The 19,687-nt window shown below is 40.9% G+C and overlaps 1 protein-coding gene across 3 annotated transcripts in view; it reads right to left on the reverse strand.

Moving 5' to 3' along the window:
- MRPL1 (mitochondrial ribosomal protein L1) overlaps positions 1-19,687 on the reverse strand; it is a 156,077-nt gene that overhangs the window by 32,873 nt on the left and 103,517 nt on the right. Inside the window, exon 8 of one of the 3 annotated variants that reach the window (XR_008400696.1) lies at positions 18,504-18,602. The exons of the other annotated variants lie outside the window; for them this stretch is intronic. The gene's annotated coding sequence lies outside the window, so the exon portion shown is untranslated. The remainder of the gene's footprint in view (positions 1-18,503; positions 18,603-19,687) is intronic. 3 annotated transcript variants of the gene reach the window in all.

A 19,687-nucleotide genomic window follows, 5' to 3' on the forward strand; every position in this document is an offset into this window, starting at 1 on the left:
GGAAGATACGTTGGGAGCTTCTGAGGGTGAAATCTCAGATTCAGACAGTATAATTCCTTCATCTGAGGCTGAAGTTGTATCCTTCAGATTTAATCTTGAACACCATTATGTATTGTTAAAGGAGGTTTTGGCTACTTTGGACAACTCGGATACCCTTGTTGTTGTCAACCCTAAAAAAATCTAGTAAACTTAAAGGGACAGTCAAGTCCAAAACAAACTTTCATGTTTCAAATAGGGCATGTAATTTTAAACAACTTTCCAATTTACTTTTATCACCAATTTTGCTTTGTTCTCTTGGTATTCTTAGTTGAAAGCTAAACCTAGGAGGTTCATATGCTAATTTCTTAGACCTTGAAGGCCGCCTCTAATCTAAATGCATTTGGATAGTTTTTCACCACTAGAGGGCATTAGTTCACGTGTTTCATATAGAAAACATTGAGCTCATGCACGTGAATTTACCATGGAGACAGCTCTGATTGGCTAAAATGTAAGTCTTTCAAAAGAACTGAAATAAGGGGGCAGTCTGCTGAGGTAATTGCAGAGGTAAAATGTGTATAATTATAACTGTGTTGGTTATGCAAAACTGGGGAATTGGTAATTAAGGGATTATCTATCTTTTAAAACAACAAAAATTCTAATGTTGACTGTCATTTAATAGTTACTTTGATGTTCCTTCCTCTACGGAGGTTTTTCCTGTTCCAGACCGAGCTTTGGAGATTATTACACAGGAATGGGAGAAGCCACAGATACCTTTTTTCTCCGTCTCCTACTTTTAAAAAGGTTTTGTTTCTTTTTGCCATCTCTCCTGCACGTAGAATTTCGGAACTTTCGGCTTTGCAGTGTGATTCGCCTTATCTTATTTTTCATGCTGATAAGGCAGTTCTTCGTAAGAAGTTGGGTTTTCTTCCTAAAGTGGTTTCAGAAAGAAATATTAATCAGGAAATTGCTGTTCCTTCTCTATGTCCTAATCCTTCTCATAAGGAACGTTTGTTTTGTGCTTTGAAATTCTATCTACAGACGACTAAGGATTTTCGCCAGTCTTCTGCCCTGTTCGTTTCTCTGGAAAACATAAGGGTCAGAAAGCTACTGCTACTTCTCTTTCCCTCTGGTTGAGAAGTATAATTCGTTTTGCTTATGAGACGGCTGATAAGCAGCCTCCTGAGAGAATTACAGCTCATTCCACGAGGGCTGTTTCCTCTTCTTGGGCTTTCAAAAATGAAGCTTCTGTGGAACAGATTTGCAAGGCTGCAACTTGGTCTTCTATGCATACTTTTTCCAAATTTGATACTTTTGCCTCGGCTGAGGCTTCTTTTGGGAGAAAGGTTCTTCAAGCGGTGGTGCCTGCCTGTCTTGTTTTCTCTCCCTAGTCATCTGTGTCCTCTAGCTTGGGTATTGGTTCCCATCAGTAATTAAGGACGTCTTGGACTCACCATATCTTAGGAAAGAAAACAAAATGTATGCTTACCTGATACATTTCTTTCTTTCCAGATATGGTGAGACCATGACCCCACCCTTTTTATTTAAGACAGTTATTTTTGACTAAACTTTAGGCACCTCTACACCTTTGTGTTGCTCCTTTTTCAATTTCCCTTTGGTCGAATGACTGGGGTTTGTGGGATGGGGAGTGATGCTTAACAGCTTGGCTGTGGTGCTCTTTGCCTCCTCCTGCTGGCCAGGAGTGATATTCCCAACAGTAATTAAAGGGACACTGTACCCAAAAATTTTCTTTTGTGATTCAGATAGAGCATGTAATTTTAAGCAACTTTCTAATTTACTCCTATTATCAATTTTTCTTCGTTCTCTTGCTATCTTTATATGAAAAAGAAGGCATCTAAGCTTTTTCTTGGTTCAGCACTCTGGACAGCAGTTTTTGATTGGTGCATGAATGTATCCACCAATCAGCAAGGACAACCTAGGTTGTTCACCAAAAATGGGCCGGCATCTAAACTTACATTCTTGCATTTCAAATAAAGATACCAAGAGAATAAAGAAGATTTGATAATAGGAGTAAATTAGAAAGTTGCTTAAAATTGCATGCTCTATCTGAATCATGAAAGAAAATTTTTGGGTACAGTGTCCCTTTAAGGACGTTGTGGACTCACCATATCTGGAAATAAATACATTTATCAAGTAAGCATACATTTTGTTTTTATATAGATTTTTGTGAAATCTATTGCTTGTTTAAAAGTCATGTCTGAAATCAAAATAATCCACTTCAGTGTTCCCCACAGAAGGTGGCATTATGTAGTAGCCGGGTGGCATTATGAAGTAGCCAGTTTGGTGCAGTGTAATATTTTCTAATATTTTATCTTTTTCTGATTTCCAAAGCACAAATTAATTGCATAATATAACAATAAAATGTATTTAATGATAATTAATAGGACTTTCGGTGGGCGGGCGATACAATAGGCAGCAAAGAAGAGGAGCTCCGTGTACTCAGCTCCTCAAACGATTTCTGCCAACGCATAAAGGATCCCCAGAGCTACCAAGCATTGACAGGAGGTAAACGGAACCTGTCCGGCACCGTTCAGCAAGGAGCCCCAAACTTTGGCTCCCCCACCGAAGTGCCTATATTAGGAGAAGAGCCGTAGGTGAGAGAAGCGGCATAATGGAAGGTACTGTATCCGCCCCCAACTCCAGACATCAGGCATATACTGGTAGGGTAAATCCCTGTTTGCTCCAGTTAGAGTAACCCCCAGCAAAGCCACAGATTACCCAGGTAGTAAGGGTGAAGGGGCTGACACACACATTGCTTTCAGTGCAGCTGCCATCTTGGAAACATAACAAAACACACGCAGCATTAATTGCAGTCTGTCTCATACACACGACAGATCTGCTGTGCAGGGGCGCACAAAGGTAGAATCGAAAGAGGAAAGCTAATCCAAGATAGTGATATTCCCAACAGTAATTAAGGACGTTGTGGACTCACCAACAAGTCCAAAGTTTTTTAAAACACATAATCTGACAGTAGGTTGCTGCATGGTTTTTCGCAGATGCGGTTTTAAACTGTGATTAACCGCCACGGTTTTAAAAACGCGAGAGTATGCAATTTTTTAGGCCTGCCCCCTATGACGTACAGGAGATATGTCCAACCTGTAAATAGGGAATTGTATTATGCCGTATTTGTGTGAACAAGCAGGTATGCACACATTGTATGAAAGTGCTGTCTGTGACATCACTCGCCCCATGTGAATAGGCTTTGGATTGCAACACATGCAGCGGCAACTGTGAAAGAGAAGAGAAGCCGGTTTCTACATCACAGCTGGGAGCCTGAGCCACCTCTATTGAGATCTGACGCAGAGGGAGCGGTAGAGAAGCCGGCGATAAGGCACAGGTAAAGGCCGCTGCCTGCTCGCAGGGAATCTACATCTAATAGTGCGAGTTGCAACTGGTATAGCCTGACTAACCGTTTGTCTTGTTTCTGCTGCACAGCGTGGCTGTACAGAGCAGGAGGAGAGAAGATGGTGGACGACCCGGGTGCTGCAAATAGGAACGTGGAGATATGGAAGATCAAGAAGCTGATCAAAAGCTTGGAAGTGGCCAGAGGGGAAGCAAGGGAGTACGACTTGTATTAGGTGTTGGGGTCGGTCTTGTACACATCTGGTAGTGAGTTTACCCACCAGCTAGCACGTTTGTCTCTAAAGTTTAGCCGCCCTACTTCAGGCTGGGGTGTCGTAGGATTATTACTATTATTTATCTAGATACACTTTTATTTAGGTAATTCTGCCTAGCCTGCATGCAAAAGTACTATTCCCTTTACAATAAACACACTGACAGAATGTCTGGGAAACAAAAAGGAGCAGATAAATGCCATAAGCACCAAGCGGAGTTACAAGCTGTACATACTGCACAGGTGGAAACGACAGAAGTAGCAATGCAAGACACCCATCCTATAGTAACACAGCAGTCAGCACTATTTTTACCTAAGATCGAACAACTCCAGACAGACCTACATACACTATCTGCAGATGTCAAATCTTTCTCAGCGAGACTAGGGGCAGAGGAACAAAAAGTGGCCGAAGGAGAAGACAGACAGAGAGGAACCACTAATTCCATCACTAGCCTCCAAAAACAAAATAAGTTGCTGCAACTAAAGCTAGATGATTTACTGAACAGATCAAGGAGGAACAACATTCGCATAGTGGAACTGCCTGAATCTCTTTCCTCTACAGCATTATTAGATTTTGCGGAAACCACACTTTCAAACCTTTTCAATACCTAAACTTCAAAGATAAAATGTTACTGCTGAGAGCATACAGGCAAACGCCAGTGATTACCTATGAAGAAAACAGAATCTACATGTTTCAGGACTGTGACGGATCCCAGGCTACCCCGGCTGGGTAGCTCCGCCAAACGGGTCCTTCCTCTGCCTGGAACAAGCTGCTATGTAGCCCAGGAAAGTGATTCTAGCAGGAGCCCACCTAAATGACTAGACAGACTAGCATTCAGGTGAAAAAAAGAACTGCCTTTATTGGGACAAACACACATCTTTTATGCACACACACATCTTGATAAAACAGGGAGACAATGCCACACTTTTCCCGCCATTCCCGCCCCTCCATAGCAACCATAGTCCCACAGAATCCCAGGACACAGTGGTGACGGTTTTGGGGTTTCATTTGAAAGCTCTCAGTCCCCAGATACCGCAGTCCCAATGCGGTGTGATTCGTTACTGGGGACCGGAGATACAGCCCGTTGAAGTTATGGGGGTAGGGGTGTCCAAAACCCCCGGTTCCCAAAGCAGCTCCCCTCCGGTAATTCCCCCACCTCTTGTCCTCCCTAAGGGCTACTAATCCCCAAAAGAGCGGAGCTCTGGGGCACATGGTTGCTGGAGCGACTGGGGGTAAAGTTAGCAGGTGCCCTGCTGTCCTGTGGCCGACCAGTAGTTCCAGGAGCCCGGACAGCCTGAGAGGGGTTAGGCGGGTGTCCATGGTGAGGCGGCCGACCGGGAGTTCCAAGGGCCCGGCCAGCCTAGGAGGGTTTTCCTGGTCATACACCAGCTTTTCACAAGACAAACAAACCAAAGCTTCCAGGGATTGTGGTTGCTCTGAGGAGCCCAAAACCACTGAGAAACAACAGGGGTTTAACCCTTGCAGCCTGGTATCCGTGACAAGGACTATTCGGCGGAGGTGGCTAAGAAACGCAGGGAATTCTCCCCTTACTGCAAAGCATTAATGGATCAAAGAGAATCAGTAGCCCTACTGTATTCCGCTCGCCTACGACTTCAAACACCAACAGGTCCAAAGTTTTTTAAAACACCAAGACACTTGCAAATTTTTTTGGACAGACATAAGCAAAAAGAAGACCAACCACTGGATGAAGACCAAGAAGAAGAACAGGGAACCTGAAATGAATCCCGGAGTAAAGTGGACAAAAGCTGCGGAGGGACTATTTAGGTCCTAACAAAGTTTAAAACCAGCTATGAAGGGTCACCTACTCCCCAATGGGACTGGACCCATTGAACAAATATCCATTACAATAGGGGGGGGGGGGGGCTGTTGAGGGAAAACTGTAAACTATTTGATTTGCTGTTTACTGTTTGTTGGATTGTTATTCTGTTATCTTTTGTCCTGTTTCAAACGAGTTTAAACCATATTATTGATAGAATTTTCTGGTATTGTTTTTTTCTTTTTTTTGGCTTATCAGAAGTGCCTTCCTTTCTGCTAACCTAGATAAACTGTTTGCACTTATATAGAGCTGTATTGGAGGGTGAGACTCTCCTCTCGGGGTGTCAGAACGTAAGTACCAGTACGATCTACCACAGATAAGCATATTTCACCAGAAGAGCCCCTAGGCCACATACCAAAGCTTGTAAACTTAGAAATCTAGAATAACCACTGAAAAGGAAATTAATATCTTGGACTGTGGGGGGCATCACGTCCCCCATTAAGAGAACAACTATCCTTCAATATCTGAAAAAACATCATGTAGATATTGCAATTTTAGAAGAAACATATTTGAATTCTGTAGAACACAAAAAGTTACAACAGAAGTGGGTGGGACAAGTGTATTACACAACATACGAAGAGCGTAGAGCTAGGGGAGTAGCAATCCTTATGAGGAGAAACCTAGATTGTACAATAGAAAAGACCATTGCAGACCCAGAAGGTAGATACCTTTTTTTGAAACTGACATGGGACAAACAGATCCTTATCATTGGGGGGGTCTATGGCCCCCATACACATAAGAAGGAATTCTAGACATTGTGGTTATTAATTTAAACACAGACATCACTTAGCACAATTCTATTAAATTTTGTGGACGCACCAATCATCCTGTGAGGGGATTTTAATATTGCACCACAAACGCCAGCTAACAGATATCGTAACCCCACTGCACACACGGCTATAATTAGACCTCCCACAAATGCTAAAAGAGACTCGCTCATTCTCAAAAAATTCACCCGCACACTAGCAGTTACAGACATATGGAGGGACAGACACCCAGAATCAAAAGAGTATACATGCATCACATCAGCTAAATACACCATGTCAAGAATTGATCTCTTCCTGACCTCACATGCCCTGGGACCTAAAGTTATAGAAACAGACATTGACGTTACCACTATCTCCGACCATGCACCAATCTCACTCAAACCACACAATAAAACAAGAGAGGGGAAACCCCGTAAGTGGTCCTTTCCGACATGCTTATATTGTGACCAAAACCTCAAACGACACTTTAAAGGGGAATGGGAGGTATACAACTCTATAAACCAACAACATAGAGAAAATGCTTGGCTACACTGGGAGGCAGGCAAAGCAGTGCTAAGAGGGGTAAATACCTCCTACTTGACAGGAATGTATAAAAAAAAAAAAGAAGACTACAGAAGAAACTCTATTGAGACAGGTGATAAATTCCTGAGAAATCCTAAAAACTTGACTAGACAGAAATACAAAGAAACAAAAGCACAATGAGATATGGCGCTACAGCAAGAATCTATAAGGACTATGACAGCTTTGCAAGCCAAATACTACAGTCACAGAAACAAAACAGGCAAACTACTAGCCAGAATCACTAAACTCACAAAACCAAACAAAAGTATAGCAGCCAACAAAAATAACAATACAGTACACAGCTCTACCAGGGCAATTCAAAACACATTCAAAGAATACTACACAGCACTATACCAAGACCAGACAGTAGATATCTCTCAACTAACCACTTTTTGGCACACATTAAATCATCCTAAAATCACTGAGAATAACTTACAGACTTTAAATGCACCCATTTTGATCCAGGAAACAATAAAAGCACTGAAAGAACTTCCACTAGAAAAAGCCCCGGGTCCTGATGGCATCCCAGGAGAATTTTACAAGATATTACAGAAAGAAATTGCACCCACCCTCACAAACTTATACAATAAGATAATGACAGGTACAGTTAATATCTCCCAATATTTCACAGAGTCCTACTTGCTTATGAACACATATTATAAGCTATTAACTAAAATTCTAGCAAACAGGCTGCCCAAAGAACTACCTTCCTTGATCCATGATGATCAGATGGGGTTTTTCAAGGGACAGGTCCTCGGTGACCAATATTAGAAAAATTCAACTTATATTAACTAACTATTGGAATAGCCAAGACAACCGGACAGAAAAAAGAATACCAGACACATGTGCTCTGCTAGTCGATGCTGAAAAGGCTTTTGACAGGGTCATTTGGGACCACCGCTTTCATACTCTAGACAGGTTTGGCATAAAAGGCCTTTTCGCACACAGACTGTCAAAGCTCTCTATTCAAATCCACAAGCATAAATCATAATTAATGGAGAATCCTACCAATCATTCCCACTCAGAAGGGGTACACGACAGGGCTGTCCACTATCTCCATTACTATTTGATTTTTCTATAGGGCCCTTAGCCATAGGGATTCGTATTGACACGGAAAGCCTTAAAATGGACAAGGTACAGTGCCACCTATCTTTGTTCGCGGACGATAACATAATTTATGCTTACCTGATAAATTTATTTCTCTTGTAGTGTAGTCAGTCCACGGGTCATCCATTACTTATGGGATTATATCTCTTCCCCAACAGGAACTTGCAAGAGGATCACCCAAGCAGATCTGCTATATAGCTCCTCCCCTCACATGTCATATCCAGTCATTCGACCGAAACAAGACGAGAAAGGAGAAACCATAGGGTGCAGTGGTGACTGGAGATAAATTAAAAAATTTTGAACTGCCTTAAAAGACAGGGCGGGCCGTGGACTGACTACACTACAAGAGAAATAAATTTATCAGGTAAGCATAAATTATGTTTTCTCTTGTTAAGTGTAGTCAGTCCACGGGTCATCCATTACTTATGGGATACTAATACCAAAGCTAAAGTACACGGATGAAGGGAGGGACAAGGCAGGAACTTTAAACGGAGGGAACCACTGCCTGAAGTACCTTTCTCCCAAAAATAGCCTCAGAAGAAGCAAAAGTGTCAAATTTGTAAAACTTTGAAAAAGTGTGAAGTGAAGACCAAGTCGCAGCCTTGAAAATCTGTTCAACAGAAGCCTCATTTTTAAAGGCCCAGGTGGAAGCCACAGCTCTAGTAGAATGAGCTGTAATTCTTTCAGGAGGCTGCTGTCCAGCAGTCTCATAGGCTAAACGTATTATGCTACGAAAAAAAAGAGAGAGAGGTAGCCGAAGCCTTTTGACCTCTCCTCTGTCCAGAGTAAACGACAAACAGGGAAGAAGTTTGATGAAAATCTTTAGTTGCCTGCAAATAGAACTTCAGGGCACGGACTACGTCCAGATTATGCAAAAGTCGTTCCTTCTTTGAAGAAGGGTTAGGACACAATGATGGAACAACAATCTCTTGATTGATATTCCTGTTAGAAACTACCTTAGGTAAGAACCCAGGTTTAGTACGCAGAACTACCTTGTCTGAATGAAAAATCAGATAAGGAGAATCACAATGTAAGGCAGATAACTCAGAAACTCTTCGAGCCGAGGAAATAGCCATCAAAAACAGAACTTTCCAAGATAACAGCTTAATATCAATGGAATGAAGGGGTTCAAATGGAACGCCTTGCAGGACATTAAGAACTAAGTTTAAGCTCCACGGCGGAGCAACAGTCTTAAACACAGGCTTAATCCTAGCCAAAGCCTGACAAAAAGCCTGAACGTCTGGAATTTCTGCCAGACGCTTGTGTAGAAGAATAGACAGAGCAGAAATCTGTCCTTTTAACGAACTAGCGGATAAGCCCTTTTCTAAACCCTCTTGTAGAAAAGACAATATCCTAGGAATCCTAACCTTACTCCATGAGTAACTCTTGGATTCGCACCAATACAAATATTTACGCCATATCTTATGGTAAATTCTTCTGGTAACAGGTTTCCTAGCCTGTATTAGGGTATCAATAACTGACTCCGAGAAGCCACGCTTTGATAGAATCAAGTGTTCAATCATGCAGTCAGCCTCAGAGAAATTAGATTTGGATGGTTGAAAGGACCCTGAATTAGAAGGTCCTGCCTCAGAGGCGCTATCAGAATCACTGATGCTCTCTCCTGTTTGATCTTGGCAATCAGTCGAGGCCGCAGCGGAAACGGTGGAAATACATAAGCCATCTTGAAAACCCAAGGGGCTGCTAGAGCATCTATCAGCGCCGCTCCCGGGTCCCTGGACCTGGATCCGTAATGAGGAAGCTTGGCGTTCTGGCGAGACGCCATGAGATCCAGATCTGGTTCACCCCAACGATGAATCAGTTGAGCGAAGACCTCCGGATGAAGTTCCCACTCCCCCGGATGAAAAGTCTGGCGACTTAGAAAATCCGCCTCCCAGTTCTCCACGCCTGGGATGTAGATTGCTGACAGGTGGCAAGAGTGAGACTCTGCCCAGCGAATTATCTTTGAGACTTCCAACATCGCTAGGGAACTCCTGGTTCCCCCTTGATGATTGATGTAAGCCACAGTCCTGATGTTGTCCGACTGAAATCTGATGAACCTCAGAGTTGCTAACTGAGGCCAAGATAGAAGAGCATTGAATATTGCTCTTAACTCCAGAATATTTATTGGGAGGAGTTTCTCCTCCTGAGTCCATGATCCCTGAGCCTTCAGGGAATTCCAGACTGCGCCCCAACCTAGAAGGCTGGCGTCTGTTGTTACAATCGTCCAATCTGGCCTGCGAAAGGTCATCCCCTTGGACTGGTGGGGCGGAGAAAGCCACCATAGAAGAGAATCTCTGGTCTCTTGGTCCAGATTTAGTAGAGGGGACAAATCTGAATAATCCCCATTCCACTGACTTAGCATGCACAATTGCAGCGGTCTGAGATGCAGTCGCGCAAATGGTACTATGTCCATTGCCGCTACCATTAAGCCGATTACTTCCATGCACTGAGCTACTGACTGGTGTGGAATGGAATGAAGGGCACGGCAAGCATTTAGAAGTTTTGATAACCTGGCCTCCGTCAGGTAAATTTTCATCTCTACAGAATCTATAAGAGTCCCTAGGAAGGGAACCCTTGTGAGTGGTATTAGAGAACTCTTTTCCACGTTCACCTTCCACCCATGCGATCTCAGAAATGCCAGAACTATCTCTGTATGAGACTTGGCAGTTTGAAAACTTGACGCTTGTATCAGGATGTCGTCTAGGTACGGAGCCACCGCTATGCCTCGCGGTCTTAGTACCGCCAGAAGTGAGCCCAGAACCTTTGTAAAGATTCTTGGAGCCGTAGCTAACCCCAAGGGAAGAGCTGCAAACTGGTAATGCCTGTCTAGGAAGGCAAATCTTAGGTACCGATAATGATCATTGTGAATCGGTATGTGAAGGTAGGCATCCTTTAAGTCCACAGTGGTCATGTACTGACCCTCTTGGATCATGGGTAGGATGGTTCGAATAGTTTCCATTTTGAATGATGGAACTCTTAGGAATTTGTTTAGGATCTTTAAGTCCAAGATTGGTCTGAAGGTTCCCTCTTTCTTGGGAACCACAAACAGATTTGAATAGAATCCCTGCCCGTGTTCCGTTCGCGGAACTGGGTGGATTACCCCCATTAGTAAGAGGTCTTGTACACAGCGTAGAAACGCCTCTTTCTTTATTTGGTTTGCTGATAACCTTGAAAGATGAAATCTCCCTTGTGGAGGAGAAGCTTTGAAGTCCAGAAGATATCCCTGAGATATGATCTCCAACGCCCAGGGATCCTGGACATCTCTTGCCCAAGCCTGGGCGAAGAGAGATAGTCTGCCCCCCACTAGATCCGTTTCCGGATAGGGGGCCCTCTCTTCATGCTGTCTTAGGGGCAGCAGCAGCTTTTCTGGCCTGCTTGCCCTTGTTCCAGGACTGGTTAGTTTTCCAGCCCTGTCTGTAACGAGCAACAGCTCCTTCCTGTTTCGGAGCGGAGGAAGTTGATGCTGCTCCTGCCTTGAGGTTACGAAAGGCACGAAAATTAGACTGTTTGGCCTTTGATTTGGCCCTGTCCTGAGGTAGAGCATGGCCCTTACCTCCCGTAATGTCAGCGATAATTTCTTTCAAGCCGGGCCCGAATAAGGTCTGCCCTTTGAAAGGAATATTAAGCAATTTAGATTTAGAAGTCACGTCAGCTGACCAGGATTTAAGCTTGTTCATAATTTCATCCAATGGAGCTGTGCGAATGGCCTCTTCCAGAGATTCAAACCAGAATGCCGCCGCAGCAGTGACAGGCGCAATGCATGCAAGGGGCTGTAAGATAAAACTTTGTTGAACAAACATTTTCTTAAGGTAACCTTCTAACTTTTTATCCATTGGATCTGAAAAAGCACAACTATCCTCCACCGGGATAGTGGTACGCTTAGCTAAAGTGGAAACCGCTCCCTCTACCTTAGGGACCGTCTGCCATAAGTCTCGTGTGGTGGGGTCTATAGGAAACATTTTCATAAATATGGGAGGAGGGGAAAAAGGCACACCGGGTCTATCCCACTCCTTGCTAATAATCTCTGTAAGCCTTTTAGGTATAGGAAACACGTCAGTACACACCGGTACCGCATAGTATCTATCCAACCTACATAATTTTTCTGGAATTGCAACCGTGTTAAAATCATTCAGAGCCGCTAATACCTCCCCTAGCAATATGTGGAGGTTCTCAAGCTTAAATTTAAAATTAGAAATCTCTGAATCCAGTCTCCCTGGATCAGATCCGTCACCCACAGAATGAAGCTCTCGTCTTCATGTTCTGCAAATTGTGACGCAGTATCGGACATGGCTCTCACATCATCAGCGCGCTCTGTCCTTAACCCAGAGCTATCACGCTTGCCTCTTAATTCTGGCAATTTAGATAATACTTCTGTCATAACAGTAGCCATGTCTTGCAAAGTGATTTGTAAGGGCCTCCCTGATGTACTTGGCGCCTCAAAATCACGCACCTCCTGAGCGGGAGGCGAAGGTACTGACACGTGAGGAGAGTTAGTCGGCATAACTTCCCCCTCGTTGTCTGGTGATAATTTCTTTGCATGTAAAGACTGACTTTTATTCAAAGTTACATCAATGCACTTAGTACACAATTTTCTATGGGGCTCCACATTGGCCTTCATACATAGTGAACAAACAGATTAATCTGTGTCAGACATGTTTAAACAGACTAGCAATGAGACTAGCAAGCTTGGAAAATACTTTTCAAATAAATTTACAAGCAATATAAAAAACGCTACTGTGCCTTTAAGAAGCACAAAAAGCTGTCACAGTTGAAATAACAATGAACCAAATTAGTTATAGCAACCAAATTTTCACAGTAAATGTATTAAGTTAGCAAAGGATTGCACCCACCAGCAAATGGATGATTAACCCCTTAATACCCAAAAACGGATAACAATTTAATAATTAACGTTTTTATCACAGTCAAACACACTGTCACAGGTCTGCTGTGACTGATTACCTCCCTCAAAATGAATTTTGAAGACCCCTGAGCTCTCTAGAGACGTCCTGGATCATGGAGGATGAAGTAGGAAGATTGTGACTGAATTTTTACTGCTCAAAAAAGCGCTAAAATAGGCCCCTCCCACTCATATTACACAGTGGGGAAGCTCAGTTAACTGTTTCTATGCAGAAACAAAAGTTAGCCATGTGGTAAAAATCATGCCCCAATAAGTTTTATCACCAAGTACCTCACAAAAAACGATTAACATGCCAGTAAACGTTTTGAACATACATTTTAAAAGTTATGAAGTGTTATTAATAAGCCTGCTACCAGTCGCTTTTACTGCAGTTAAGGCTCACACATTACTTCAGTATTAACAGTATTTTCTGAGTCAAATTCCATTCCCTAGAAAAATACTTCAGTGTACACACACTCCTCAGCCTAATACCAGTCGCTACCACTGCATTTAAGGCTGTACTTACATTACATTGGTATCAGCAGTAATTTCTCAGTCAATTCCATTGCTTAGAAAAATAATTTACTGCACATACCTCGTTTGCAGAGGGGCCCTGCATGCTATTCCCCTTTTCTGAAGTTACCTCACTCCTCAGAATGTGCGAGAACAGTCAGTGGATCTTAGTTACGTCTGCTAAGATCATAGAAAACGCAGGCAGATTCTTCTTCTAATGCTGCCTGAGAAACAAACAGCACACTCCGGTGCCATTTAAAATAACAAACTTTTGATTGAAGAAATAAACTAAGTTTAAAAACACCACAGACCTCTCACAACAACCTGTCTTTAGTTAGCTTGCAAGAGAATGACTGGATATGACATGTGAGGGGAGGAGCTATATAGCAGATCTGCTTGGGTGATCCTCTTGCAACTTCCTGTTGGGGAAGAGATATAATCCCATAAGTAATGGATGACCCGTGGACTGACTACAGTTAACAAGAGAAATGATATATATCCAAAACCCAAAGTCAAACCTACCCAAAATCATGCACACTATTGAACAATTTGGAAGTATATCAGGCTATAAAACTAATACTGATAAATCGGAATTAATATGGCTCCATTCACAAACACCCTCCCCTACATTGCCTTACAATTTTAAAATAAAGCATTCTTTCACCTACCTAGGGATTAAACTTTCTGACAACCCTAAAGAATGGTACCAGCTAAATTGCAAACCTATAATCAATCAAAGACATGCAAGACTTAATGACTAGATGGATAAAGCTCCCCCTATCTATCTCGGGAAGAGTAGGACTCACTAAAATGATTCTGTTCCCTAAAATACGGTACCTATTTCAGATAATACCAGAAATTATTCACAAATCAGACCTTAAACTCTTTAACAAATAATTGTTCTCCTTCATATGGAAAAACACAAAATTCACTCACGCAGAATGACAGCCTCAGTTGACTCGGGGGGCATAACGGTGCCGAACCTGGAATACTATAGCTGGGCAGCCCAAGTGAAATATGTCCTCAACTGATTAATGTAGTGGTCTCAAAGTACAGGCCCTGGGGCCATTTGCAGCCCCCAAGATAGTTTCATATGGCCCTTCCTTGTTTAATAGATAAACCATTAATTTGGACAGTCAATTTTTTTTAAGGGTTCTAAGAAGTGTATCAAGTGGATGTTCTATATAGGCACTTACACGATAAATAAAAATACAAGCGTCCAGTGTAGACTCCCACCATGCACTGCTTGGATAAATGTCACTTTTAACATTGTTATACAGTTCCAGAACAATCACTTCAGTTTGGACTCACAAGATAAATGTAGACAATTGTGTATGTCTGTTGTGGCTGCAACTCCCACCATGCACTACTACTTGGGTAAATGTAATTTCCAGTTCCTAGTATATCTAGCACTTACTCAGATCAAGCAGCCCCCATGGACGAAGAACACTTGGCCAGTGGCCTCCAGATACATTGAGTTTGATACTCCTGGGTTAACGGATCAAAATCATTTTACCATACCTAACCTAAAAGAACAAATAATTAAACCGTGGTCACTCAAGGCAATACCACACATGACGCACAATCAACTAAACAAACTTATTAACACAGTTCCCTTAATGCAACAGCCATTATTAGCTTGGAGAAAAACCTGTAAGAAATTAAAATTCAATTAACAGATCACAAAATTCCTCCCCTTACAAGGGAATCGTGAGTTTCCAGCAGGCATTGACACAAACGTTTTCCAGGTATGGAAAGGGAAGGGATTAACTTCAATATCACAAGCTTTGGAGAAACTGGAACCCAGAGTTAAAACATTTACAGACATGCACATGCAATTCCAACTCCCACATGTTCACCATTTTGCTTATTTTCAGATGAAACACTACGTTAATAGCCTACTACGCAACATAGAACTCACAGAGCCAAATCACAGAGTTAACAAACTACTAACCATGACTGCTCAAGGTTCCACCACCATTTCACCAAGCACTCATTGACAGCACTTATGCAGATACTCCGACACACATCAGTGAGGGTTGATTGAATTGCTAGGAGAAGAAATCTCAAAATAAATAGTCAAACACAGTATTCAAAAGATGCAAGCAGCCACCCTTGCAGCCACCACAAGAGAATCACATACTAAACTCCTAGAAAGAGCTTACAACACACCAAAGATATATAAAAAATGGGTCCCCCAGGCAACCGGAAGCTGCCTGAGATGCTCCAAACATGAAGCTAATATATCACACATGATCTGGAAATGCCAAAAACTATACAAATTTTGGGGCATGATGACGCACTGGTTAAACTCCATATTACATCTGGAGATGGAGTGCTCTCCTCGAATGATAGTGTTTCTGTCCCCCTCTAAAAAGATCCCCAGACAGATCAAGTCATTTGTGTATAATGTAGTTCTTCAAGCTAGAAACATGATTTTTCAAAACTGATTAAATAGCAGGACACCCACGTTTACACAATTGAAACTCAACATTCAGAAACAAATGACACGTGAACAAGTAGACACCCTAAGAGACATGCAAGGAAGGAAACCACACTTCATGAAAAAGTGGGGATCGTACTTCCAGCAACTGGGCGAGAACATACAAAAAAGAATTCTCTACCCCCTGAGAAACACAGACTACCTATTGGAGGCACAGTTAAGGGGAGAGTGGCAACAAGACTGGACAGTTAGATAAAGCTACATCACCAAAGATGTTAGACATTTTTTAGATATAGGTATCCTCATAAAAAATTCACCCACTTTTTCACCCCCTTAGGGACGTAATTTCCAAAAATCCTTTCTTAGTGGGTACCTATGTCATAAAAACAATGTATCTTCCAAATTTGACAGGACTTGAATTTGAAAAAGACCAGAGTGTGCAAGTTTTTATTCTGATATATATACACACACACACATATATATATATATATATATATATATATATATATATATATATATATATACATATACATATATATACCTACACACACATACTGTATATAACTTGCTTGATGTAGAGTTGCCACAAACCTTCAATTTGTGAAAAACACAATATCTGTGAAGCGCAATAAAGTGAAGCGCAATAAAACGAGGTACGCCTGTATTTCGAGGACCAGGACATGTATGGTATATAAGTTTAATAAAAGGATATTAAGACTATATCTCTATGAGTGAAAGACAAACAGACAGTGATTAAAAATAAATCAGTCATAACCTGGTTTAAATGTACTATTGATTACCACAGCAAACGTATTTACAAAACAATGCATTATCCACGTAGGGCGTATTTGGGCTTATTGCCATCTGGAGAGGTAAGAAAGTGAATATAAAGCCTTTTTTCTCGGCACTGTGATCTTGTAGATAGAAGAATTATGTTTATAATCCATTTTTATTTCTTAATTTTATGACCCATCAGAACTGAAAAGTGTTGAATAAGAGCAAAAAACGAATGGCACGTGCAATAAAACCACAAACTAACATGTTGCAGAAACTGCTAGATTAGCAAACAATAATGCAGAGTATTAATTTTCTTTTTGTGACAACCTTTTAAGCTCAGAACAATCAGCATTCCAATTCTAAAGAGCTGGGCCTAATAAAGACACGTTCAGACATGACAGAACCTTAAAGGGACATGAAACTCAAATATTTTCTTTCACGTAAACAACTTTCCAATTTACTTCTATTATTTCATTTGCTTCATTCTCTTAGCATCCTTTATGGAAGGAGCAGCAATGCACTTTTGGAAACTAGCCGAACACATCTGGTAACCAATGACAAGAGGCATATATAGGCAGCGACCAATCAGCAGCTAGGTCACAGTATTGCATCGCTGCTCCTGACTCTGAGCTTACCTAGGTATGCCTTTCAACAAACTATAGCGAGAGAATGAAGCAAATTAGAAAACAGAAGTAAATTGGAAAGTTGTTTAAAGCTGCATGTCCTTCCTAATTCATGAAAGTTTAATCTTGAATTTACTTTCCTTTAAATACCAAAAATGACCATCAGGAAAAATCCTTCTCATTTTGAGATGGAAGTTGTGAAATGCGCGTTTATCAAAATGGATACAGCTTCTCAGACAATGCTAATGTAATATTATGTTCCGGACATCTGCAAAAGTAAGGGCATTGAGATGGCACACAGATTTCCCGTGTGTGATAACTGATGAACAAAAAGCACTGGAACAATTATCCTAACTACAGAAGCCAACAGTTACTTGAACCCTACAGGAACGTGAGGAAAAGTACCATTCTTAAAAAAGCATTTTAATTAAAGGGGCCCTAAGTATTCAAACCACCACCACCACCACCGTTGTTGCATCTAAAAGAAAACATTTTTTAAATGAGTTATAATAGTTTGTAAAAAAAAAAAAGATGTATCTATACTGAGAATTATTTTTGTTTTTATACATGTAAGAGATGTAACCGATTTCCAATTAAAGGGACATGAAACCCAAAATTCCTGTTTCATGATTTGGATAGCGCATGCAACTTCAAACAACTTTCCAATTTACATCTATTTTAAAATAGGTTCTTTGTATTCTTTGCTGAAGGAGCAGCAATGCACTACTGGGAGCTTGCTTTGCACATCAGGTGAGCCAATAAGGGGCTTATAAGTGCAGTCACCAATCAGCAGCTAGCTCCCAATAGTGCATTGCTACTACTAAGCCTGTCAAGGCTTTGTTTTTCAACAAAGGATACCAAATGAACAAAGCAAAATAGATTGGAACGTTGAATGTCATGCTCTATCTGAATTATGGAAGCTTAACTTTACTGTCTCTTTAAGCAGTGGCAATTCTGCTTGTCAGCCATTAAACAATCATTCCCTATGGTTCTTTTGTACATAGACGTACATTTCCTGTTCGCTTCAAAATCAAAATAAGCAGCTTTGATTTAAGGAAAAATGGAAACACTGAGACTGTAACTTTAAGGGTTTTCCAATTCAGAGAACTGGAAATACTAACTGCAGATATCAAAAAACCAACCATGATGCATTTGGGCTCCTAATTAGCCCAAGCAGTGGGGATTACATAAGACACTGCAAGACAATGCAATTTCTACTATCATAATGTCAGAGGCTCGCCTTGTCTACTCCAGTAACAAGTCCGGATTGGAACCTCCCAGTGAATCAAGAAGAATTATGGTTATTAAAAAAAAAAAATAATAGCACCAAACATGATGATATTCTTTTCAAAAAGTTTTTTTCTCACAATTTTCCTGTAGAGCACTGGTTTTCAAACCTATCTTCATGCCTCCCTAACAGGTCAGATTTTCAGGATTATCTTGCGTTCCAGTTTAGATATCAGAATCTGTTAAAAATATAGGAGCCAGTAAGCATATTTAGGAGCCAGACAGTGGTATTTCTATAAGATTTATGGAGAATAAACCAAAAAGTTAAGGGCCAAGGGTAGAATTCTAGTAGCCAGTGACTCCCTGGCTCCTGGGTTTGTCGAGCCCTGTTTACGGTTCATTTAAGATGCAATGGGTGTTATATCTAGCACTAATTAACAAAAATATAAGCAAAACATAAATAAACTTCTTTGATCTAAAGAAAAACTACAAACATAAGAAAGAGGTCAGGGTGAAATTAGAAGACATTCTATTGGGTGAAAAATACAAACCTAATTAAAACCCAAAAACAATATTTTTTTGCCCATTATCAAGCACAAAGAAATGTTATTCTGGTTTTCCAGCAAGTGGTAGAAAATTAGGTTAGCTGTGACAATTATTTAAAAACCTGTAGTGTAGTGGAATTGAAAGAGACACTAAAGACAGAATTAAAGAGCCATGATTCACTCAAGTTTAAACAATTTTTTAATTCACATCTATTATCTAAATGAGGACAAACTGTTTATTTGTACACTTTCTGAGGTAATAGCTCCTACTGAGCATGTGCAAGAATTCACAGAAAATACATACAGTATATATGCATTTTGTGATTGGCTGGTGTCTGTCACATGTTGCAGTTAGAGTGAATATAGAACCAATATTTGTCAGAAAGCAATCTACTTTTTATGCATGTACAGATTATGCTAATCTACTGTGTTTAGTAGTCCTCTAAAATCAAAGAGGGGAAAAATATTTTTTTATGTGCTAAACCTTGCTATTACCTATCATTGAGGAAGTAACATGCAAGTGAATTTCTTGGGGGAATTTCAATTTATAAATGTAATAGTTTTATGTGTTTGTTTTATAAATTTTACCTTAAGACTGTACTATAACATGTTAAATTATAAGTAAAACCAACTTTGTAATTTACCTTTATTTATTCTTTCACCCTTTCCTGTAATTTAATTTATTCTGAAAATTGTGGGCCTTCTAATTCCTCTATAACTGTACCTAATTGCATCAGAAGATACAAAATTGAGGTTCAAGCCATTCACATTGTTTGATA

The sequence above is a fragment of the Bombina bombina genome, chromosome 2, assembly GCF_027579735.1.
Source record: "Bombina bombina isolate aBomBom1 chromosome 2, aBomBom1.pri, whole genome shotgun sequence".
NCBI lineage: Eukaryota > Metazoa > Chordata > Amphibia > Anura > Bombinatoridae > Bombina > Bombina bombina.